Source organism: Petaurus breviceps, unplaced genomic scaffold, assembly GCF_028583685.1.
Source record: "Petaurus breviceps papuanus isolate PSGF00001 unplaced genomic scaffold, PetGlider_PUasm1.0 84, whole genome shotgun sequence".
In the NCBI taxonomy this organism is placed as follows: domain Eukaryota; kingdom Metazoa; phylum Chordata; class Mammalia; order Diprotodontia; family Petauridae; genus Petaurus; species Petaurus breviceps.
The window spans coordinates 357,203-383,649 of record NW_027186645.1 but is presented as its reverse complement, the minus strand read 5'-3'; the positions used below and the strand labels follow the sequence as shown (position 1 = coordinate 383,649).

Here is a 26,447-nt window from a genome sequence, read left to right as displayed (position 1 = left end):
CCTCTCCCTTAATCTAGAGACAGCACACAATAGGGATGTAAGGATATCATTTTTGATACAAACAGGTGCAGTGGCAGCAAACTAAACTCTGGCCCTTGTTCTTGAATGACAGCTGTCAGGTTTCCAGCAACTGCTTTATGCAACACCACCAAATCCTACTCCTAATCACTACCACGTCTCCTTTCTTTTGTCCTTCTGGTTTGGAGATTTAACCGGCACCCATGTAGAATTCCGATTTTAATTGCTTGACCTATTAGGCTCATGTCTAGGAAGTGAAAGAGTTAACAAGTGGAAGCCAAATTGGCTTCCCTGAGAGAGCGCGCCTGCTATACAGAACAAGTTTCAAACTGTTTGTTTACATCCTGCCTCCTTCCTTTCTGCTGCTGCTGTGGTAGTGGCCAGGCCTCCAGGTTCTAACCCAGGAAAATGAGCCTATGGGCAGATGATACATGATCCAAGTAGTGAGTGCCCTTGGGGACCATCATCTCCTGCCCTGCTCTGTCCTGAATCCATCAATCCTATACCCAGGGCTACTGCCACAGGGCCCAGGCCCAGGCTCAGCCTTAGCTGCTATATGGCTCTCCCTTCTCTAAGGGGCACAGTCCAATCCCATACCCCATACCCTGCAGGGGGACATCTGGTGGTGCAGTTCATTTGTGCAATTACTAATAGTTTTGTTACATAATATATAATAACTCAAAACTGTATTTTATTTCATTAATGGCAACTTTTTTCAAATTTCTTGATTTCTTTGTATAAGTGCTTATTAAATGTCTTATCTATTTATATATTTGGTACAGTTTCAATCAGTTAATAATTGATCTATTTTTGTCTGAATTCCATTTTCTCTGGTCACTTCCTAAGTCCGAGTTGTGTTCTAAAAACAAAAATGGAACAGTACAAGTGGCTTGTTTTTCTCTTTCATTCTTAGAATATGAACTGAATGCTTAAAAAGCCTTCAGCAATCCAACAGACAATTGTAAAACCCCTACTTTGTGGTAGGTATGGAGTGTACAATAAGCAAAATTAAACAGACCCTACCCTCAAGGAGCTTATATTTCTACTGGAGGGAAACAGTTTATATATAATATTAATATATTTCATATATAATATTAATATATAATTATATTTTATATTTAATATATAATATAATATTAATAGAACAATACATCTGTTTTCCTTTTTTTTTTTTTAAAGCATTTTGATTTTTTAAAACAGTACTTTCAGTATGGTACCATAGTTTTGTTTTTTTAGAGCATTACAGACTACAGGGAAAAGTCATCAAAGTCCTGATGCCTAGGAATCCTGAATGAACTTAATAGTCCATTGCCCCAGCACAGGCTTCACCTGCATTTTGGACCTGTGCACAGAATACTACAGAACCTGTGCTGTAGCCTACATCATATTCTCCTTGACAAACTGTAGATTCCTTGGTCTGTGTCTAATACCTTGAGAATCTGACGGCCTAAGTGTGGATGCTTCTTCCATTGATCCATTTGCCAGTTTCTCTACTTAATAGCTGGTTTGTGAGATCTACTATGCCCCCAAATTCATAACTTCTCTAAAGTCCAACGTAGTGATGAGTATTTCTGAAGTTAGGCTGGTCATTAGAAAATGGAAACAAATCTACATATTATAGAAGGTTCATTTCATCATTAATTTTTCCTTAACTAAATGTTATGTATCTTTTTTAAAAATGTCACTTATGCAACGAATTCTAACTCTGACCAATTACAACCACATGTCTGGCTTTCCAACCCCAAATTTCACTGACTTTGGAACAGAAATAACCGCTGTATAGTTCATTGCTCTGAATACTTGGATGGTGTTGTCCGCTTTCCCCTTACCAAACCATTAATTACTTTCTGCTTGTAGTAGTTTGTAGGATAATTTGAAGTGTCCTGGGGAGTGAGGTGAGGGGATTTTCAAGATATTGTAGAGATTTTCGATGTAAAGACAATTTTCTGTCTTAAAAGCTCATAGCATGGAACTGTTAATGTCATGACTAGATAATTTAGCATCAATATTTTCCCATTTGTTTCACTGTTGTGTATACATCTAACAATACCGTGTACTATAATAAAAGGGTGGGATTCTCTGTATTATATATATATATGTAATGGCCCATACACTAAGCAGAGGTTTGAAAAAATATCAGCAAAATATTTTTATTAACTAGGAATATGGGTTTATTTCTTTGTTTTTAATAATTTTCTGTTCTGTACAACCTGGGAAACCCACAAGCCAAAAAACAAGTGTGAATCTATGAGGCTCAGCTCTTAAACTGATTCTGGGAGCTGGTGACTTGCCAACACAGACTGGACCAAGAAAGTTTCATAAACTGCCTATACATGCCATCACTGTCAACAGAAGCATAGATTTCAAGATAGAAGGGCCCACAGAGGTTCAACTCCTCTCATTTTATAAATGAAGAAACTGAGATTTGGAGAAGTTGTGACTTGCCCAGCATCTTACAGGTGGTAAGCCTCAGATTTTAACTCAGGTGCTCTGACCCCAGAGACAGAACATTTTCCATTATGCCACACCACTTCCCATATTGCCTGGGTGTTACTGGACTCATTCTAGTTCCACAGCAAGGACAATTGTTTATTCTCATGTCACCAAAGAACAGGATATGATTGGGAGCAAGCCAGGTTTAGAAAAATCTTTGAGAATGCTTGGAGGTTTTCTCTATCCCAGGTCAGAAGACAGAGAACTAAGAATTTAATGATCTATTTCACCTTATAAAATATAGCTATGACATTTTAGGATTAAAAAAAAAAAGACTACTGGAAAAGAGAGAACATTTAGGTCAGCTAGACCTCAGACACTTGAAACTACTCCGGTTGGGAAAGCCGTGGGTTTCCTTCTGGTTACCTTGTGGGTTGATATCACCCTGACCCGGGCATGGTGGCCTAAACAAAGAGGAGCAACCATAAATTTCCAGTTATTGATTTCTCCTGCTGCCCAGGGTTATCAAAAGTATCTCAAAATATGTGTTATAGAAAATAGGGTTTGGTGGTGGTTTTGCTTTTTTGCTCTTTTTGAAACTTAAGGAGAGTTCAGATGCAGGCTCAGTTAGTCCAATATTCTTTTTTCTTTTTCATGAGAAAAAGCTTTTGATATAGTAACACCAAGTGCCAAAAGGATGTTAGTATATGTGTTTTAAGTAGAATGTAAGCTGTTGAGTGGATACATATTCCATTTCTGGCAAACATTGTTTCTTCCAATTCTAGCTGAATCACAGGTGATATTAGAGGGCATGGCAGAGAGAGCCAGTGGTGTTTAGTTTATGCTCTGCATTTGGAAATAGCTTCAAATGGGAAGGGGGAAAGAAGAAAGAATAAAAAAGGGAAATGCTATTTTTCTTTCCAAAGCAGTGGCACAGGGCATGTCCCTTCTAATATATTCCAATATGTGGCACTTGTCTCAAAAAAAGGTTTTTTTTGACACATTTCCAAATATGTTTCTCATTTCTGATGCACATAGCAATGAAATCACAGGTCCAGTTCCTATTCCTATTTCAAAATAAAGAATTTAGAACTAGAGAAGACCTTACAGCTCATCAAGCCCTACCCTCTCCTTTACAGTGCTTTGTAAACCTTAATACACTATGTAAGTATGAGCTACTGTCAGTTAATTGTGAGCTGTTACAGATGAGAGAACAAAGGTCCGATAAGGTTCCAGCATTTGCCCACAGTTCCTCAACTAGGAAGTAACAGAGCCAGAATTTAAGGCCAGAACTTTGGCTTCTAAATTCAGCATTCTTTTCACTCTGACACCCTTTAGGGGAGGCTTGATCATTCCCCCTCTTTCCTCTGTAAAATGCTTTCTGGTTATTGGTACAGACTGACAGGGACAGTAACATACTTTAGCACAGGACAGCTTAGGGAATGGAGCTCACATTTTTGCAGGGTAGCAAACTGCAGTGCTACAAATTTCTTGCTAAGCTAAGCCATCACCAGCTCAGTTTAGTCATTCACAAGCTAACCTTCATACTTCTTTGGAGTTCAGTTACTTTGTAGCCTGTACCAGTGTAGGTACCAAGAAGAAATCATCTTCACCATCCCACGGCCCCTTCCTCCCCCCAAAAGCATATGTGTGTACAATGACATATTTATCTAGAACTTAACTCTCTACAACTTTCACACATATCCAGAACACTGCTGAGAAACAGGAAAAAATCCAAAGATGTCCCTGAGCAGCTGAATAGACATGACAGAATCCAAACACCAAAGCTCATGCATTTTACTTATAGGGAAATAGACAAGCCCCTTCCTGACTTCACCGAGGTCCTACTTAGGCACATTTGATGCATGTATAACCTCCTTGGTTGTGTCATCTGTAAGACCAAAGTAAATTAGAAGTGGCAAGCATACTGGCAATAGCAAGAAATGACAAGATGATAGGAAAGGAAAAGACAGAAAAAGCTAGAAAAGGAGGCAGATATGAAAACTTTAAAAGCACAGCAGTCTAGGACCATTTAGCATAGGAGCATGTGGCCCAAAAACACTAGCAGCCATCAGGGTATCACTCTTTTACAAGCATGGCCCACTGTAATCATTGATATTCAGAATAAAGGTCTTGAGTCACTGGAAAAAAAACAAAACCCATGAGTTCCTATGAGCATGAACTCTAAATTAAAAGTTGGAAAATATTTCAGGTGCAGTAACAATTTTCCATTTTTTAAATGATCAAAATTGCAGGAGAAAATTTTGGTTCTCAAAGGGATAAACTTATTACCCAGATAACTTAGCCTTCAATCTCTCCCTCTTCCATTCATACCATACATAGCTGGCAAAATAATCTTCCAAAGGCACGTCTGTTCATGTCACACCCTTATTTGAAAACTATTACTGATCCCCTGTGGCTCCTCGCATAAAATTCTTACTTCAGTCTGGCATTTAAGACTCTACCATCTCACCCCAGTCTGCCTTTCTGTCCTCATTTCAAATTACTCCTTTTCATGAATTATCTTCCACCCAAAGTACAATACTAACTTTTCCCTGAATTTGTTATTCCATCTCTTTTCTCAGTCAACAAGCATTTTAAAAATTAATTAATTTCTTTTTAGCTTTCAACATTTACCTCCATAAGATTTTGAGTTTTAAATTTTCTCCCCATCCCCAAGATGGCATGCAATCTGATATAGGCTCTACTTACATATTCATATTAAACCTATTTTTACATTAGGCATGATGTAAAGAAGAATTAGAACTAATGGGAGGAACCACAAGAAAGAAGAAACAAAACAAAATAACCAAAAAAAAAGAGCAAATTGTATGCTTCCATCCACATTCAGACTCTAAAGTTCTTTCTCTGGAGTCTTTTGGAGTTGTCTTAGATCCTCATATTGCTGAGAAGACCTAAGTCTATCAATGTCAGTCATCTCACAATGTAGCTGTTACTGTGTACAATGTTCCCCTGGTTCTGCTCACTTCACTCAGTATCAGTTCATATAAATCTTTCCAAGTTTTTCTGAAGTCTGCCTGTTCTTCATTTCTTTAGCACAGTAGTATTCCATTACATTCATAAACCACAACTTGTTCATCCATTATCCAATTGATGGGCATCCCCTCAATTTCCAATTCTTTGCCACCACAAAAAAAAAAAAAAGGTGCTATAAATATGTAAGTCCTTTTCCCATTTTATTGATCTAATTGGGATACAGATCTAGAAGTGGTATTGCTGGGTCAAAGGGTATATGTACAGTTCAGTAGCCCTTTGGGCATAATTCCAAATTGCTTGCAAGAATGATTGGATCAGTTCACAACTCCACCAGCAATGTATTACTGCTCCAATTTTTCTACATCTTCTCCAGCATTTATCATTTTCCTGTTTTGTCAAGTTAGCCAATCTGATAGGTATGATGTGATACCTCAGAGTTATTTTGATTTGCATTTCTTTAATCAAAAGTGATTCAGAACATTTTTTCATATAACTATAGATAGCTTTAATTTCTTCCTTTGAAAACTACCTGTTCATATCGTTTGACCATTTATCAATTAGGAAATTAATATGACTTGTATTCTTAGAAATTTGACTGAATTCTCTATATATTTTAGAAATGAGGCCTTCATCAGAGACACTGGTTGTAAAAATTCTTTCCCAGTTTTCTGCTTCCCTCCTAATCTTGGTTATATTGACTTTGTACAAAATCTTTTCAATTTAATGTAATCAAAATTATCTATTTTGCATTTCATAATCTCATAATAATATAATAATTTCATAATAAATATAAGCATTTATTAAGCACTTACTATATTCCAGGCACCGTGCCAAATGATGGAGATACAAGAAATGCAAAATCATGATGCCCACCTTCAAATGGGGAGACAATATGCAAATAATTATGTATATATAAGACATATGTAGTATAAATGGGAAGTAATGGGGGAACCAGCAAAGGCCTCCTCCACAATGTGGCATTTGAGTTCTGTCTTGAGGGGAAACAAGGAGGCAGAAGTGAGGAGGGATAATATTCCAGGCTTGGAGGAGAGCCAGTGAAAAAGCAGAGTTGGGAGATGGAGGGTGGTGTTCAAGGAACATAGAAGTAGAAAGTAGGCCAGAGTAGCTGAATCATAGAATGTGTAGAAGAGAAGCAAGTATAAGAAGATTGGGAAGATAGGAAGGGGTCAGAGTGTGAAGGATTTTAAATGCCAAACAGCATTTTATATTTAATTCTAGAGATACTATTAAATCCTGGAGTTTATTGAGTAGAGGAATGACCAGGTCAGACTTGCACTTCAGGAAAATAACTTTAGCAGCTGGTGGGAGGCTGGAGCATAGTCCATCTAAGCTCCCAGCATTTTCTCTGGCTGTCCTCCATGCCTGGAATGCTTTCCCCCCTCTCCTCCAACTACTGACTTCCCTGCCTTCCTTAAAGTTCCAACTGACATCCCACTTTCTTCTTCCCCAACCCCTTTTAATTGCAGTGCCTTCTGACTGTTAATTACCTCCTATTTATCTTTTATATAGCTTGCCTTGCATGTGCTGTATTTCACTGCATAGTCATTGCAGATTTTATGCCAAATATTTTTTTGTGAAAAAGAGAGTTGCAACCATTATGTAAAGCTTTTAAAAAGTTTGTGCCAATATTACTTAAAAATAATTTATTACTAAACTGTCTTTGGTGCAAGATTATGATGCATGGAATACTTATGATTATACATTAAAATTGGGAAGATGCAAGTCATGCATATCACATGACTTACTCATGGCAGCTTCACCTGCCCGTCTGCTCCCCTTGCTCCTATGGCCCTTCATTGGGTTGAGTGGCAATACCATTAGTACTGCAGTGCTCTTAAACAAACCACTTAAGTCGGCTTTCAGAAGTATACTGAGAACACATGTGTGCTGAGAATTCTAGACTTGTGGTTCGCAATGCAAGAGAGAGAAATTCATATCCAAGTTCCCCTGGTGAACACATTGCTGCTCTGTTTACTTTTTAAGTGGCAAGAAGAACAGAATTATACCACATGACAATTACACAATGAAAGGTTATAAACCGATTTTTGGACTGAAAAAACAAGAGGCATTGATTATATGGTGGGGACAGTTATGCAGTGAAATACAGCATTTGTTTGTAGATTGATTTATTGGTTGATATTATAGTAGAGAATGGTTTGAAGCAGGCACACCAAATCATAAGGCTTTTTCAGTGTTCTAGTTGTAAGGTGATTGAGGGCTAGCACCAAGTGGTGGTTTTATAAGAGAAAGGAAGGGAACTTATAAAGAGATGTTATGAAGGTAGAAATGACCTTACTTGACAAGAGATTGGTTCTGTGGGATGTGTGTAAATGAGAACTTGAGGTTGACATCCAGGTTGCAAACCTGGTTAAGATACCTTTGGGAATAATAAGAAAGTTGGGGAAAGGGTGGGGTTTGGGGGAAAAGATAATTCTGTTTAGGCATGTTGAGTTTGAGGTGTTTATGAAACATCCAATTTTTGATATCCAAAAGGCAGTTGGTGATGCATGGCTGGAGCTCAGGAGAGAGACAAGGGCTGGGTATATAGATCTGGTAATCTTCTACATAGAAATGATACCTGAGTCCATACCTGACCTGACGAGATCACCAACTGAGACACCATAGATGGAGAAAAGAGACCAGAGCAGAGCTGTAGAGGTCTCTCACAATTAGAGAGCCTGATCTTAATGACAGACCAGCAAAAGAGACTAAGAAGGAAGAAGGAGAGGGAACAGAGCCAGGAAAACCCAAAGAGGCGAAAATATCCAAGAAAAGAGGATAATCGGCAATATTCAAGGCTGCAGAAAAGTCAAGAAAGATGAGAACTAAGAAAAGTTCCTTAGATTAGGCAATTGAGAAATAATTAGTAAATTTGGAAAGAGCAACTTCAGTTGAATTGGAAGGTTGGAAGCCAGATAGCAGAAGGTTTGTGAGAAAGTCTAAGCAGAGCTGTTATAGCTTTCTCAAGGAGCTTAATGGGAAAGGATAGGAGAAATATAGCATGACAGAAGGGAGATAGGAGCATGTTTGTAGGCAACAGGAAAGAAGCCAGTAGATGGAAGACTGAAGATTAGAATGGGAATGATAGAGGGGGCAGTCTGTTGGGAGAAGATGAGAGGGGATCTGATCAAGGGTCATCTCTTCATGTAAAACAGGAGTGAAGGTGAAAATAGTGGGGAAAGATGTCTGAGTGGTATGGGATTGACAAGGAAAGGAGAAGAGGAAGATCTCTGCAGATGGCCTCATTACCATTTTTGTAAGGCTGGGCTCTCAGTTAAGAAGGTTAAGGAGACAAGGATGCTATGAGAGGCTTGAGGAAAGATTGAAAAGCTTAGAAAAACCACTGTGGACAAAGCTATCTCTTAAGTCCGGAATCCACTTTTATAGTGGGTTCATTTAAATAGTCTGTATGTATCTGGAATCAGAAAACCTGGGTTCAGATCTTAGCTGTACCACTTAATTAGCTCTGTGACCTTGAGCAAACATCTTAACCTCTCTGGACTTTGATTTCTTCATATATAAAATTAAAAGGTTGGGTGAGATGACTTCTAAAGGTCCTTGTAATCTTAAATCTATGCTTCTCTGATTCTAAGTAGGGAAACCAGGATTTAAACGTAGTTCTTCTGATTCCAAATACAGTTACTCATTGCCTCACATTATATACTCAAATCCCCAATACAGCATTTTGAAATACATGTCAAATCAAATTGCCACAATACTAAAAAAAAAAAAGATCCATACCTTCATCCATGTGGGAACCCCCTTTACTGATGCAGATCACAACCCCTCCGCACCTTAATGGGAAATTAAGAGTTGCTATGGTCAAAACAAATAGCCCTCTCATTGTCAAGCCTCTGTGGCTGTACACCTCCCTGACATCAGCCAGGTTGGTCTTCTTGTGTTGCTAGTCCTATACGCCAAGCTCATTCACCTTTTGGCTGAAATGTAGAAATAGTTTCAGTATAGAGAGCTAGACACTGAATATTCATTAAAATAGACCTTTTTGTCTGTGAGTCATAGTCCTCCATTAATCCCCATTTCTTACATTTTTTATACTCTTAAATCATGAAAGATGGAGAATTCTATATGTTATACTTAAGCAAATACATAATTCTCCCTATTGGGACTATCTATATTATCATTCCTTTATCCTTAGAAGATGTTTCCCAACGCCATTATTCCTTGAGTCAATCTTAGTATCAATATCTTAAATATAAATCCCCTTTCAGAGACACTAGAAACTACAAGCAGTAAGGTAAGTCATCTACATATACCATTTAATCACAGTGTAATTTCAGAAGATCTAGGCAAAGGATAAGGGATTTCTTTTGATTCTCTTCTTAATGCATTTATATTCTGATTTGCATTGCATTAATCTGGCAACATATTTTATCTTCCCTTACTCTGTTCTGTTATGCCATGCCTACCATGAAGCCATCCTTAATATTCCCATGCTTCTAATCATCAAGGACCCCTTCCCCCTCAGACTGCATTGTATTCCATTTTGCAATTCCTTGGTGTGTGCTTTTAAAAATATGTATATATAGTAATAGTGCTTTAAGGTTTGCAAAGCATTTTACCTACGTTGTCTCCTTTGGTCCTCACAACAATCCTAGGAGATAAGTGTTATTATTATCCCCATTTCACATATGAGCAAAGTAAAGCTCAGAGAGCTTAAATGACTTGCCCATGGTCACATAGCTAGTAAGTGTCCGAGGCAGGATTTGAACTCAGGTCTCTCTGACTCTGGGGCATCTAGGTGGTGCAGTGGATAGAGCACTGAGCCTGGAGTCAGGAGTTCAAATCCAGCCTTACTAGCTGTGTGACCCTGGGTAAGTACTCATTCTCTGTTTCCCTTAATCCACTACGCAAACCACTATGGTATCTTTACCGAGAAACCCCCCTATACTGTGTTGGCATGCTGTGGTCCAAGGGGTCACAAAGAGTCAGTCAGACACAACTCAAGAACCGCACAACGACTCCAGTTTCAAGTCCAGCACTGTCTTTTGGTATTTAATTATTGGAGCGAATGTGTCACATTCCCTTTCTAGACTATAAGCTCCATGAAGTGAACACCAAACTTTGTGTGTCCCAGTGTCTGGCACAGCACTCTCTGCACAGCAGGGCATGTCATAAATAGTTGTGAATTCTGAGCCCCTTAACAGCCGCCAGGGAGCACTCAGGTTCTGGCTATCTTATTTATCTGAGCCTAGTACCGTGCATTGCATTAAGAACAAACGTAGCAAATGGCTTTGAATTCATGCAATAAACAGTTACCAATTACCTGATCTGTGCAAGACACTAGCGATACCAAGATAAAAAATGGCCCAGTCTCTTGCCTTCCTTGCATCTGTAACCTAATAGGAGGAGAATGTGCACACAAGTAAATGTCCTGCAAAGTAGCATAGAACAAGGAGAGGTATAGACAAGACAGGTTAAGACATCTGAGGGAGAGGTATAGGGGCAGGATTCACAAGGGGGATCTTGAAGAAGGATTTCTGCCATTTGAGTTGGGGGTGGGGAGGGGTGCATTAAAGGCATCGAGACACACAGGCAAGACAAGATCTGGGAAGAGCTAATAGTCAAGTTTAGCTGAAACATAGAAAGGAAAGGAAAAGAAAGCTGGGAAAAAGGCAAGCTGGAACCAGATTGTAGGAGGTCTTAGATTCCAAGCTACGGAGTTTATCTTTCATCCCCTAAGCAGTACAGAGCCTCTGAAGGTATGTGAACTGTAATATAACATGCATAGATCCTACAGTAGGAAGACAACATTGGCATCTGGCTGATAGAGAAATAGGAGAGTGGAAAATCTAGAAACTAGAAAAATCAAGGATTTAGAGATTTCTGCCTTCTTCCTCACCAAATCCCGCCTTTAGTGCCTTCAGCCAGATAATTCCTATGGGTATGTAAGCACTTCTGGTTCTAATACTCAGCCCTTAGGTCCCCATATACCTAATTACAGATGTCTGCAGTGACTGTACCAGAAGTGCCAAGAAAAAATCCCGAGACCTTGCAGAAATATACATGCAAAATGGAGATGAAACCCCTTTTGCAGTTTACATAATGAGTTGTACACCAACCAGCTGGGGCAGTAATTATGTCCGTGTAACATGGATGAGTTAAGGTAGCAATAGCAACCTCAGCTTAATCCATGCATTTTCAATAGCAACTGTCACAGAAATATATGGATAATTGGACAGCAGCATTATACTGGAACACTATGTGAAGTGTGTTGTTGTTGCTGCTGCTGTATTGTTGTTTTAACCAGGGGCTAAACCAAATGCCTCCTCTGCACTTTGACTATGTCAGCTCCACAAATCTTTATTAAGTACCTGCTGTGTGAAAGACACTATGCTAGGCACTTGATACTAAAGCCAAAATGAAATTGCCCCTGACCTCAAGGAGCTTCCATTCTAATGGGAAGATCTAACACAAATGCTAGTCAGTACATATGATGTAATACAGTATTGTTTCAAGAGGGACAGATTACTAATAACTCGGAGAGAGGTGAGGAAGACGGAGCAAAAAAGACCTTCTATGGGAAATGACATTTGTCACATTGAATTCTGAGCTCCTTAACAACCACCAGCAAGCATCCAAGTCCTAATTATCTTATTAATCAGAATTGTGGCTTGAAGGAGGCCAGAGAAATCTGTCAGAGAGATATAAGGAGGGGATGAATTCCAGACGGAGAGGGCAATTTGTCCATAAATACTGAATGGGAGATGGAATGCTATGTATGGGGAACAGCTAGCAGGCCACTTTAACTGGAATGGAGAATCATGGGGTAAGGGGGGGCCCAAATATGGAATAAGACAAGAAAAATCAGGGGAACCAGATTGGGGAGGGCATTAAATGCCAAATAGAAAAGCGTGTATTTTATCCAAGGGCCAATAGGGAGCCATTGAAGATATTTGAGTAGGAAGGGACAATGTGATAAGAGTTGTGTTTTAGGAATATCAGTTTGGCAACTATATGGAGGGCTGAAGAGTAGAGAGTCTTGAAGCAGGAAAAGCAATGAGAGAGTTATTGCAATAATCCAGGCAAGAGGTGATGAGGGCTTGTGGAGAGAACAAGAAGTATGCATCTCCAAACATGAGACTGTTTTGGTTTTTAAAATGACAAGTAACCAACTCTGTATTTCTGCATTTAATTTAAATGAACTAAGAAATAAAAAAAAAAGATTTATTAAGTGCTTACTGACAGGGACATAATTTCCAGATTCTTCTTAAATTAAGATTAAAAAAGAAATGAAAATTGGAACTAAGGATTGTTATGAGAGCACTGATCATCTTGAAAAAGGAAAATGCAGCAAGCTGCACAGTGAAGTTTATTCTGAGTTTAAAACTGTAATTCAAAACTGTGTATGAAGTTTATTGGCCATGTGAGATAGAGAGGACCTCAGAGGAGTAAACATTTTTAAATCCTCAATTTCATATCCCTTGTGCTATGTTAGATGCTTATAATCTAGTAAGAGCTAAAGAAGAGATAGAGAGGCAGCTTCCTGAGAAGGTAAAAGGAGATGTTGAGCAGTTCTGTTTTAGAACAACTTGCTACCCAGTTTAAGTGATCAGAGAGCTGGGTCCTGGGAGTAGAAAGACCCAAGTTCAAGGTTTGCCTCTGCTACACAGTGGCTGTGTGTCCCTGGGCAGATCATTTAACCTCTAAGCACCCTAGGCAACTCTTAACTCTTGGGCTGCAGAGAGGTGCCAACATACATTGGTAGAAGGATGAAATCAAATCATAGGTCTGGTCTCTGTCCCCTGTCCTATCACTGACTATGATAACATGAAAAAGGATTTGAGTACATAGAAAAGAAATGAATAATAGAAAACCTGTTACTGTGAAATTTTTTCATTGTAAATCTTTTTGAATGTCAGAATTTTTTTTTAAGTGTTAAGTTGTTTGGGGATATGTGTGTTTGTGTCATCATTGTGTGAGGAGCAGAGAGTGTGTGAAGGGGAATAATATGAAATAAGACTGAACAGGTAGGTGGGTGCCAGATTGTGAAAAGCTTTAAATGTCAGACTGCAGAGTCTGTATTTTATCCTGGAGGCAACAAGGAGCAGTTTATTTCACAGTGCAGAGCAAAGCACCCTGGACTAGGAATCAGGATAGCTAGTTCTGTCCCTGATTTTTTGTGTAACCCCGGACAAATCAGTTGACCTCTCTGGGTCCTTACTGCCATTTGCCTGAGAAATGGGGATGATGAACCTACCCCACAGGGCCATTGCAAGGATCAGATGAGAAATGCACTTGGAATGGAATTAAGCCTTATATCAGTGGCACTTGATAGTTATTCTCCTGGATGGTGTAATGATGCTGAGGTTGACAGAAGCTCAGGAGCTGCTAGCCAGGGTATGATGACCTGGTTCAGATTCAGATTCTTCTGCCTACCTGAGCCCCCTCTCCCATTCCCCACAATACTCGCAGAACTCCCCATTTCTTCAGTCCCTTCCCCCTTCCAGTCCTTGTGGTTGGATGCAATAGTTTTCTTTTGCTATTCTGTGTGCTGTCAGCTGTTACAGTTCACTCCAGGGTGGCTCTGTTTCAGAGGCAAGTGAAACAATTCCTATATATAGCATGTAATAAAATTTGGGTTGGTTTGGGAGGAAAGGTGTAGAGGCAGCCTAAGCTAATATTAATGCAGTATCGGTACTAGTGACCCTGGAACTCTGGAGAGCCAAATTCACTCTCCTTTGCCCTTGGTAGAAAAAAAGGGGGAATTTGGCCTGTAATTAGAGTTTGGTTTCTAATCCACCTGATTTCCACTTGCTCATTATGTTTCTCCAAAATTCTCCTTGGAGTGAGAATCTTTTGTGTCCATACCTTATAAAGAAACTTAGGTTTTTATTTAGGAAGATTTAAGTTTAGATCCAATTAGCAATTCAGACCCCTCTCCTATTCTCTCTCCAGCCCATCAACACAATTTGAAGGTCAATTTCCTAGTACTTGAGTTCGTCCCCAAACTGGTAACCTGCTTGACTCCCAAGAGGGAAGAGCGCTGGATGAATTCTCAGGGAAACTGACTAAACCTCAAAGCAAAAATAAGGGCTCTAAGCATCTTTTGTATTTTATTTTCTCTTTGCCAGGGAAAAATTTTTAGAATTCTTTCATTGTTAGAGAAGCAAAGAATTGTTATCTTGAGTGAAGATAAGCGCTGTTCCTTTGAGCCCTTTATTAGCAAGGGAAAGGGGAAGCCTTGCACCAGATTTGGTGTAGGTCAGAAATGACTCAGTGGACACCCAGCTTCCCAGGCTGTTTGCTGCCTAACTCCCTTCAGTGACCTTAATAGGTTGTGAAGCAAAGCACTGCTCTTGGATAACCCTTCTGGTTTCTTGGAAAATTCACCCATAAATTCCTTTTCTTTCTTATGGAATGTCTTCTTCCAGTAATCCATGGCCACTTTCCAGGCTTGCAAAGCCAGCCTCTTGTGTGACTGTATTTGCAGGATATCAGAAGTCAATCTCTACGAAAAAGATGCTTCAGGAAGCACCCAGTCCCTTCTGCTAATAACCACAAGCGTCATGTGACATCTGTCCCTTCCCCACTCCACTCCCCCCCCCCCCAAAAGGAGTAAGTTGAAATTAATCTTTTATCTGTCTTCATTTACATTTCGTACTAGGTGGTAAGGGCCTCTTGTTACTTCAGTGGTTTGGATTTTTTTTTATCTTGTTGCTCAGTTAAACTCGGGCTTGCACAAACAGTTAACACGCACACGCGGCCCGGCGGCCGTTTTGGTTTTCTGCGCTGATGTTGTTTTTGGCTCGGGATCAGTTCTGAGAACTTCTGGTGTCCAACTGGTAGGACCTGAACGTCGGTGTTTAACAAGTGCCTGTACTCACAACCCTTGGGGTGCGCGAGCGCCGAGGCGGGGTGGCAGCGGCCGCGGGTCGCTCTCGGATTCAGGCTGAGCAGCACTGCACACCCCTCGTCGCGTCACGTCACGTCGTCGTGTTTTGTTTTGTCTTGTTTTCCGCGTGTGCGTGTGTGTGTGTATGTGTGTGCGCGCGCGCGTGTGTGCATGGCGTATTGCTGCTGCTACTGCTCGGGGTGGGGGTGGGGGTGGGGGCTTTTTTTTTTCCCTTCCTTGTGACGGCATCCGTGCTAATTCGAATCGCGTCAGGTTCCAAAAGTACAACATGTTTACAGCCGTCGTAGAATCAGATTAAGTTGGCAGCCTGAGTCGTTCGTAAGTGGTTTGAGTTTACATTTATTCTTCTTTCTAGCAGGATATTTTGCATAATTTTGCTGATCCTGTGTTATTTATAGACTTTTTTTTAAGCAGTAGGGATGCATGCTAGTTCCTGTTTCAGCTTCAGAAAGTGAAATCTGCCCTCCTTGCAGATAAATAAATGGCAGTGCCGGGACAGCAAAGTTACTTTTGCACTTGGTGGTTAATTTCCCAGTGATGTCATTTGACCTAGTCGTAGGGAGCAGTCTTTCCTCTCACTGGTGTTATCCGAAACCCAGATAATTGTCTTAGAATATTTGTTGTTTTTCCTGCCTCTATTACGAAAGGAAATGAAATGAAACTGGTGATGCCGCTTCCTCTCGGGTCACTCTGTGAGGGGTGGATACAGCCTGGGGGTGGTGGGGGTGGAGGGGAGTTGTGGCCAAATCTTATTGCATCTGGACCTGGTTTATTTATCGACGTCATTCAAGGAACCTGCTCTGTAGCCCAGAGAGCAGGTCTTGGGGACTTGGCTTGATAGATTGGTGCAGAGGGCCTAGTACACAGAGCCAGTAGAGAGACGAGTGTTTTTAAATTTGTCTTTACGAAAATGAAAGTGCTTTCAGCGTGTTTGTTTAAAATAGACACAAAAACTGTAGGTGAAACAAGTGCCAGTTGTAGCTGCAAGATGACACATTTTCCAGTACATTATTTGTCCAACTTTCTGGCTCATAGTCTCTTTCTCTGTCTTTCTCTCTGTCTCTGTCTCTCACCAATGCTAAGCATATTTTAAAACTCCAAACCAGAATTAGTTTTCACATAATATTTACCAGAACAGTAAGCTAAAAATTGCTCAGCTTTGCCCAGTGAATAACTGTAATTAAATTAGCTTTTGATAGTGGTACTTTAAGCATCCCTATCTCTCTAGTCTGTTCACTAGTGAAATTTGCATTGTTAAGTCGTCTGTTCATCAGCATAATGATTTCTGGATCACAGTTTAATAGACCAGGATAAAGTTGTAAATGAGAGGAGACACTTCTTTGTGCCTCTGGTTAAATATTGCAAACCAAACAAATAAAAGGGAGAGGTGATAAATATAAATTTAGACTTGGTAGATTATCTGATTATGAAATCTGAACTGATAAAAATCATTTGGTCACAGACAGTTACCAGTCCCTCCCCCTTTAATCCAAACTAGGCCCAAAACTACAATGGACAGTTAAAACCTTCTACAAAGTCCAACATAAAGCTGATCCTGAAAATGTTTATAACTATTTATTACCAATATGGATTATATTTTGCATCTGCATGATTCATTCATTTTGTTTTATATTGACATCTAACTGCATCACAGAATAATACTGATAAGGTCTAGTTTTTTTAAAAGTGCTTTCATTTTTAGGAGCTCCATGGACCTCCTAGAGGTTCTCACATTGGTCCCAGCAAGCTAGCTAGGAAGAAGTCAGGCATTATTTCATTATTGTCCCTGCTGGAGAAACCGATTCAGAAAACATAAGTGATTAGTCAAGGGCTTGGGTTGTGCAGCCTTTCAGAAAACAAACTGGAGTACTGAAGTCAGGGGCCCTAGTCTTATCCATTAGACCAGAGGCCTTCCCACTAACCCAGAGACTGCCCCCATTTGAATAGGGAGAAGTGACAAAGTATCCACATAGATGTTTCTTTTGTCCTTCCTTTCTGTCCTTCAGTAATCTTGAATTTCACCTTCTGCAGGCCTCCAGTTTTAGGATGATGAGATGATAGCTAGAAGGGACCTCAGTGGTTATTGAGTCCAATAGATGAAAGTGGAGGTCTGAAGAGAGGCTATGACTTACGTAAGGCCACACAGGTAGTAAAAGATGCAACTTGGAACCCAGGTTCTCTGACCCCATATACAGCACCCTGGACTATACTGTATACTCCCTTCTTGGGTGTTTATTTTTATTCTCTGTGTTTCTTGGGTAGAAATTATAAGAGTTTCTCCCTCTCTTAGAAAATAGCATAATACAAGTAACAAGTGAAGAAAATTAAGTTGAACCCCAAACCCTTTTTGTTGTAATTTGAGAAACATAGCAAGTGAATCCTGAAAGATTTTTCTCAGCCATCCTCTTCTATTATTATTATGTATTTGATTGACCAGATGACCTGCCTAGTCAGCCTTGGAAAAGGAGACACAGTTATTTGCCAGTCTGTCATCTCTTACCCTTGTTTGCTAAGGCCTTTACTCTTTGCCATCCAGATATCCTGACTTGAGTAATTTTTCAGCATCTTCATGGTTGTGTGCTGTCCAAAATGGTAGGGAAGATAATGGGAATATCTGGCAAAACAAATATTTTTTGAGTGATTGATTGCAATTTCAGGGCCAGTTAGCAGCAGTAGTTGTTAACTTTGTAAGTGATTCTCCTGTTCCCCACCTCTATCTACTCCACCTCCCTCTACTCCACTGAGGCCAGGTGCTGGCTTGTACTCAAGACAGATCCTAGAGCCTGAAGGGGGTGTTTTCGGGGAGAGGGATTTGAAGGGAAGTAGAGGTCCGGGCAGCTTTGATACAATGGAAAGACCATGGGTCAAATTCTACCTGATACTCCCTGTGTAACTGTGGGTTAACCATTAATTTCTCAAGAGTCTCAGTTTCCTGCAGAATGAGAGTGTTGACTAGATGGCCTCTGAGGGCACTTCAGCCTCTAAAATCCATGACTCTGTAGTCTCCATTGCATCTGTATGGCTGATTGAGAGGGAAGTATGGAGTCTTGCATCTAGAATCCCATTGAGGTTTATTTATGTACCCTTGAAATGAGGTGACAGGTGCAGTGATTGTTTATTGGATCATTTTCCTTGGGAAGATTTTGATCATCTTTTATGATTTTTATTAGTTTCATTTATTTGTATTATTTTATGTGTTTATTATTCCTGTATTTTAAAATAGATGTTGACTTATTGCAGTTTTAGTCATTGGACAGAGAATTAGGATTCCTGAATTTTTATAGAATTTAAGTTCAAGATTTATTTTTCTCTGTGGCTTGCAGCATATCAGATCACTATTCAGTCTCAAAACCCATCCAGGGACAGAGGATAGTGCCATCAAAGAAGGGAGTAGTGCTTAGTCAGAGGTTCAAATGTAAACTTTATTGGTAATATATTCATAGATCTAGAGCTACAAAGGGGACTGGAACAAGCATTTATTAAACACCTACTGTGTGCTAGACACTGATTACACTTTATCTATTTGATCCTCTCGACAACCCTGGGAGGAAGGTGTTATAATCCTCATTTTACAGTTAAGGAAACTGAGGTTAAGTGATATGCTTAGAGTCACATAGCTCACAAGGGTCTGAAGTCAAATTTGAATTCAGGTCTTCCTGATTCCAGGCCTAAGTTTATCCACTCTATCCACTAACTCACTGGAAGGAGCTTCGTTATTTGTACCCATTGCAGAAAAGCCAAAATGCTATAGAGTATGTGGTTTAGTTTTTAACTTAAAGCAAATTTAATGCTTATTAATTTAGTAATCAATAGACATTTATTAAGCACTGTAGTGCCAGACACTGTGCTAAACAATGGGAATAAAAAAAAAAGGTAAAAGACAGTGCCTGCCCTCAAGGAGCTTACAGTCTGATGGGGGAGACAATGTGCAAACACATATATACAAAACAAGCTTCATATGGGATAAATAGGATAATTAATAGAAGGAAGATATTTCATGGCACCCTATGAGATGATTATTGTAAAACCAAGGTGGGAACTCAGTGTTACTGGTATACCAGAACTCTGGTAGCTCTGGACGTAGGGCAAGGGCAAGCCCCCTAACTTTCTTCTGCTTCTGTTCTCTCTTTTATTTAATGAGGAATTAATTTTTAAAATGAGATCACTTCAAAGGCCTTCTTGCTCTGATGCCCTTCTGTGGTCTACAATTTCTAGGTTTTCTGGATAGAGTTGGTCCAGAAATAGTAAATTATCCCCGGCTGTTGGGTGAACTCTGGTTATTTCAAATAATTTTAGTTATTTCCAGTGGGAAAAGTACTACAGTCAGAGTCAAAAGACCTGGGTTTGAATCCCACCCTTAATAACATCACTTAACTCCTCTAAACCTCATCTATAAAATATTCATGCCTCATCAGACTGCTTTGAGGAAAGTGCTTTGCAAACTATATTACATCACTATGTAAAAGACAGTTATTATTTTTATTTAAAGGGGAAAGAACTGGATATGTGTCCTGCCTTTGACACTAATTAGCTCTGCAGCCATGAGCAGATCCCTTAAGCTCTCAGAGCCTCAGTTTCCTCATCTGTGAAATGAAACTCAAGTATGGTCATTTGCAAATTTGACTTCCTGCACAACAAGGGATCTGTGATTTTATCGATACATTACATATTGATACGATTTTATTGACTCTCCCACTATCCAGAGATACGGCCCATCTGTAACTTAGAGCAGTGATGTCAAACTTGAATCAAAACTGGGGTTATTATTAATCCATACATTAGGACCTCTGTGTACTACATATTAACTTAGTTTTAAAATGTACTGTTGTCTATGTTTTATTGTATTTTTATTTATTTTGTTAAATATTTCCTGATTACATTTTTTCTAGTTGGGGCCTCACCCATACTTCCACCTCTGAGGCTCAGGGGGCTGAGTGACTTGGCTCTGATCATGGCTAGTATGAGACCCAAGACTTGACTACAAGTCCACCCTCCCACCCCCATTATGCCCTTTAAAGGCACATTAAAGCACTTTACAAATATCAGTTAATATTCTATAAATAATCAACAAACATTTATCACAAGTCTGCCATGTGTCAGGTACTTTGTTAAGAGCTGGAGAGTTTTTTTCTTAACTGAATCTGATTTACCTGGGGAGCTGTAGTGAAAACTCCTTCTATCAATGCACAATGGCACATGCTTTGAAATTTGTAGCCTTAGAGAGCTGTCACAAACATTTAAAGGCTAAGTGACTTTCTCAAGGACACAGGGCCATCTGGGATTGAAGTCAGGTCTTCCTTACTGTACTAGCAGCTCTCTGTCCACTATGCTACACTGTCTCAAACTCTACAAAAAAGCAGTGTCTGTTAACTGAAGACCAGGGATTCCAGAGTTATTCATTTAAAAAACCCAGGGGTCTTTAAAAGGGAGGTATCAGTTACTGAGTTAACTTTACATTTGACCTTTCCTTCTTGATGTCACTAAGGCTCTATTTCTTTAATAGGTTTGAGGAGGAAGGATGGAGTAAATTACCAGGTGGAGCAAATTACCAGAATATCTTCATATTCCTTTTCATAGCCATCACACACACACACACACACTTATTGACAGTGACTATGATCATGACAAAAGTTTCTGGACTGGTACTAGGTCATTTAAATGGTGATAAAGCCTGCTTTCTGAGGGAAAAAAAGGAACTAACCAATAGTGTATCCCTAAGTTATCTTTAGTGAGTCCTGTTGTAGTTTTAGGATGGTGGCATCGAAGCAGTCATTTTAGAGGGAATGTGCTGGTAGTACATTGCAAATAGCTAGATGATGGAGATGGTTAAGTGTCTCAGTCAGTCAACAAGAGTTTATCAAGTGCCTCTATGTGCCAGGCACTGGGCCAAGCACTGGGGCTACAAAGAAAGACAAAAGACATCCCAGCTCTCAGGGAGCTCACAGTCTAATGGGAGGGAGATAACAAGTAAGCAATTATGTACAAACAGGATAGATAGAAAGATAGATATCATATATATATATATATATATATACATGTACAGACACATATATGATATATATGGATATAGTAAATTGGAGATGATTTCAAGGGGAAGACATTAGAATTAAGGGGGATTGGAAAATAAAGCATCTTGTAGAACATGGGATTTTGGCTGGGACTTTAACGAGGCCAGGGAAACCCAGGAGTAGCAATGAGGAGAGAGAACATATCAGGCATGAGAAACAGCCAGAAAAAAAAATGCCCAAAGCTGGGAGAAGTGTCTTGTTCAAGGACCAGCAGGGAGAACAGTGTCACTGGATCACAGGGTTTGTGGCAGTAAGTAAAGTGTAAGAACACTAGAAAGGTAGGAGGAAGCCAGGTTATAAAAGGCATTGAATGCCAAATAGAAATTATTTCTACACCCAAATAGAAAATTTTCTATTTTCTCTTAGAAGTTTTAGGGAGCCACCGAAGTTGATTGAATTGGGGGAGATTTGGGGGTTTACATGGTCAGACAGATCTACACTATAGGAAGAACAATTTTAAAACTAAGTAGAGTCCCTGATAGGATTTCTTCTGTTTTCCTCTCTTTTCTGGGACTCTCAGAATAGCTCCCTCTCCTGAATTTTAATATTTGACCATTGACATGTGGAACTCAGCCCTATCAACAGTTGTTTTTCATATTTCTCCTTAGTGTTCATTCCTCTTACCATAGGTATGGGGAAACTGAATCGACCAGGCTAAAGAAAGTAGAAATTAACCTTTGGTTGTTTTCCACTCTCATTGCTGTTCTTTTCCCAAGCCAGATGTGACAGAGCAAGGACATCCATTTCTTACTCTCCCTCCTCTCCTGCAGGGGGGAGGGGGATGTGACCTCATTGCTAGCTTTATGGTGCCAACAAGTCATCCTCTGACAGCTTTTAGATAAATCCCTCAGACCTTTGCTACAATAAATCAGTAAAGTGGGAGGTGGGTAGTGGGGGAGAAGGACAGATTCCTCTCTAGTCATCCAGACATCCTGAGTGAGATAAAAAGGTGGGTTTCTAAGAGAGCTGTGCCAGGTCTATCAAAGTAGGGACATCCTGGCACTCTAAAAACAAACAGGTACAGTGGGGCTTTCAGCCAGGGGTTTTCTGCTGACTATTGGTCCAGCCCTGGGAGTTTCACAAGGTGCTGACAGAGAGAAAATACACCGCCAGGTTTAGTCAGCATGTTGTGGGGGAGGAAAGAAAGGAGGAAGATGCAGAGGCAAGATCCATTACCCTTCAGAAACCAGTGCCCTGTTCTGGCTTGAGATGGTAGACACAGCAATTACTACTGAAAAGAGAGAAACAGAAATTTGCTCCTTTGCTGTTGGTTTCAGAGCTCCATCCTGAAAACCCCTTGTGATGGTCTGAATATTGATTCTTCTTTGGATTTTACCCATGATTTCTATCCATAGACACTGTAGCTCTTAGTTGTTTTCAATATGCATATTTTCTTGCTGCCAGAGAGGATGATCTGGCCTGAAGGATGAAAGAATACAGGTTCTTAAGGCAGATTCTGAGTACACCTTTGACTTGAATCGTTCGTTCGTTCATTCATTCATTCAACAAGTATTTACTACTTATACCAACTACATGTCAAATATTGTGCTAGGCTCCAAGGATGGCCCTGGTAGCCGCATAAAAACATGTTCCCTATTCTGTGTGAACTGAGCTCCTAACTTGGATAATATAACTTAGTAATACACAGATAAAGAAGGTGAGGAATAAGATGGGCCAGTGCCCAGAGGAGTGATTGAGATAAGAAATAAGCTAGGGACAGATCAGTATGCACTGAAGTTCTCTGGGAGACCTGACTAAGGTGGCCTTGAGCTGGATGGTGAAGGATCACCGTGGAGAGAAAGGAAAAGATCATTCTCTTTGGGAAGAGTGGCACAAAGTAGGAATGGAAGATGAGAATTGGAAATTAGAAGTTTCTTTTCTGGGGAAAGTAAGACCAGTCTAGCTGGAGGAGGGGATTCCTGTGGGGAGATAGTGAGGAATAAACACAGTTGTATCAGCCAAGTGGGACCAGGAGAGCTTTATATGCTAGGATGAAATGTGGGCTCTATTCTTTATGCATTTGGAAGGCATCAAAGATTTTCTGAGCATCGGAGTGAGGACAAGATTGGTGTTTAGGAAGATTCATGTGTATAGAATGAATTGGAAGTGGGGAGAGACTGGAAGAAAGGAAGCCAAGAAGGTTGTTTCCACAATCCAGGTGTGAGACAGCATTGGAAAGAAACTGAGTAGGAGAGATTTCAGAGAAAAGAGCTGAGAGATATAAGGGATGAATGAACGGGAAAAGTCAATAGTCTTGAAGCTTTAAGACTGAGGAAAAAGTGGTGCTGTAGATAGAAAAGGTGAAGTTAGCCAAGAGCAGGAAGTCCTACCTCAGTTTGCCCATTTCTACAAGGGGGGAAAATGGCACCTCAGTTTTCCCATTAATACAAGGGGGGGAAAAGGCTGTGTTTGGTGTTGGGTAGAGAAGTTTGAAGTCCTTAAAAGTAAATGCTATGTAAATATTTCACTTTGTTATCTTAATCTGCTTTTGGCACAGAGTTTAGGGGAAGGGGTTTTATTATCTCTTTATTATCCAAATACTCGAGCTGGAACAAAATGGTTTGGAGGGTAAGGGAGGGTGGGGAGAGGAAATAACTGTCTCCTCTAGACTCCAGTTAACACTAGGCCAGCTGGTGGTACCCAAAGGTGTGGGCTTCTGGCCTCAAGACCAGAGCTTCACCTTTTCTCCTCCCTCCCCACCGCCCCACCCCCTTCACTGCACACCTTCAGCCCTCTCTTCTGAGCTACTGACAAAGCTAGTCAGTTTGGGTCTGGAAAGACTCTGGACTGACTCACATGCCAGCTGTCCTTGCCTTTGCTCTGTCTTCCTTCTAATTATTGCAACATTGCAACACATGCTCTAATTGACAGCCCCCACGGGGAGAAGCTAGTCTTGGAAGAAAAATTCCTGTCAGTTCTTTGCCCTGCATAGGCAAAACTTAGTGTATGTAACCTGGCTCTGAATTCCTGACCCAGAAGCTATGTTGGTGTGTGTGGCTCCTTCTCCCTGAGCCCTCGGGGAGCAGACTGACTCTGGCATCTTTGGAAGTGGTGATGGGCTGGGCAGGCTCCAGAGGGAAGAGAAGGTTCCTCCCTCTTGTTCTGACTAAATCCTGTTCCAAAGAAATGGATTTTGTGGAAACAAGCTCTTCTTCACAGGCCAGCACCAAGACCTCTAACCATAAACTGATTGATTCTCCTTGTGAATTTTTTGCCAGAAACTTTTACCCCAAGTCTAAAGCAAGGAAAGGGAAGAGAAATTCAAACTTGTGCCAGTCATATTCTGTACATTTCACTAGAGATTTAACCCGTGTGGCTCTATGGGCTTTTCAATGTTAGGGATTATTATCTACCCCAATGTAAAGGAAGCAGAGAACCTTTGTGATTGGAAAGAGTAATTTCCCACCTTCTCCTCTGAAATTCTACCTTAAAAGATTCTTGGTTTTGGATCTTAATAATTCCCTATTAAAATGGAACTGTCCCCGGACTAGCACATTAGATATTACTAGCTGTTTACCACTGAGAACAAAGAGCTGCTAGTAGGAGACCTAAACTAAGTGAAGGAAGAAATGAAGGGGATACAGTGAGAAGAACTGGGGGGGGGGGGAAGAGGTGAGAGAACACCAAAGTCAAACTTCACCTTTTTTTACTGTTAACTGATATAGTGGATTGTTTTTAGAACTGGTGTCAGAAAACTTGAGTTCAGATTCTGCTTCTGACACTTAGTAGCTGTGTGACCCAAGGGCGATACCTTAACCTCCAAATGCGTCAGTTTCTTCATCTATAAAATGGGGTAAGAGGATAGAATGAGTTAGTGTATGTAAAAAGCTTTGCAAACCTTAAAGCTCTGCATAACAGCTAGCTGCCAGCACTCCTCTTCCCCCGACCCCCCCCCCCCCACTCCCACAGCCCCAGTCAATCTATTGTCCGAATGGATGTGTGAGCTAATAGGCCTTATCCTGGAAATGCTACTCCCTTTGTTGTTGATTAGCATGAAAATTGACTTAATGAGGCAGGATCCCTGAATCTTTGGTTCTTATGGTTCTAGAATGTTTTTTTGTCTGGACTTAATTTCCATTGGTAAAGAAACTCATTCTACAAATGCAGATCTGCAAACGTTCTGCAATTTATAGTTTTAAATATGGGCGCCAGGAGGGGACTTGCTACAATCAGAAGAAGAAAGGAAGAAGGGAAAGCAGATAGCATTTAAGTGCCTACTATGTGGCAGACCCTGCCAAGTGCTTGCTTTGCTCATTTGATCCTCAGAACAACCAGGAGGTAGGTGCTTATTATCTCCATTTTACAGTTGAGGAAACTGAGGCAGATAGTTAAGTGACTTGCCCAGGACACTTGGCTAGTAAGTGTCTCAGGCTGGATTGGAACTCAGGTCTTCCTGACTCCTGGCCCAGCTCTATCTAAAAGTACCACTTATGTGCCTTCAACTAGGATTTGGAGTCCTCAGAGACATAAATCTTGCCTATGAGGCCTACTGTCGATCTACTAGGAGCCTTAGAGATTATACAATAATAGTCATCTAGTCCATATCCCCATACTGAGGTCCAGAGAAGTTACTTGCTCAAGGTCACACAGTTAACAGGTGATGAAACTGGTATTGGAACCCAGATCTTCTGAATTCAAATTCAGATTTTCTTCCACAGGGAAAGACCAAATATGAATGGTCTATCTCGATTCTTAGCAAAAAGTATCATGCAGAAAATACTTTTAAAATGATAATAACAACAATTACTACTACTGCTGCCACTGCTGCTGCTACTATTATACCCTGGTGGGTATAAAAGTGTTTCTGTCAAAATGCATGGGCATCAGAGGAGAGGGTGTAAAGCCACAAGCAGCCTAGAGGAGAAAGCATTGGGTCAGTATCAACAGGCTTTTTTTGTTTTGGGGGGTTTTGGTTTGGTTTTTTTTTTTTGTCTGTGGAAAGGAATTGTCCTAAAACAATGACAACTGTAAATGGTGTCTAAGGTTGTAAGACTGCCTAACCAAACTTCACGTGTGTGACTATACTCAGCAGGGTG

At 40.3% G+C, this 26,447-nt stretch overlaps 1 protein-coding gene across 8 annotated transcripts in view; it reads left to right on the top strand.

The window, feature by feature from the left end:
- ATXN7L1 (ataxin 7 like 1) overlaps positions 1–26,447 on the top strand; it is a 271,611-nt gene that overhangs the window by 171,235 nt on the left and 73,929 nt on the right. The window contains exon 1 of one of the 8 annotated variants that reach the window (XM_069106973.1): positions 15,527–15,661. The exons of the other annotated variants lie outside the window; for them this stretch is intronic. The gene's annotated coding sequence lies outside the window, so the exon portion shown is untranslated. Of the gene's footprint in view, positions 1–15,526; positions 15,662–26,447 lie in introns of those variants that run through there. 8 annotated transcript variants of the gene reach the window in all.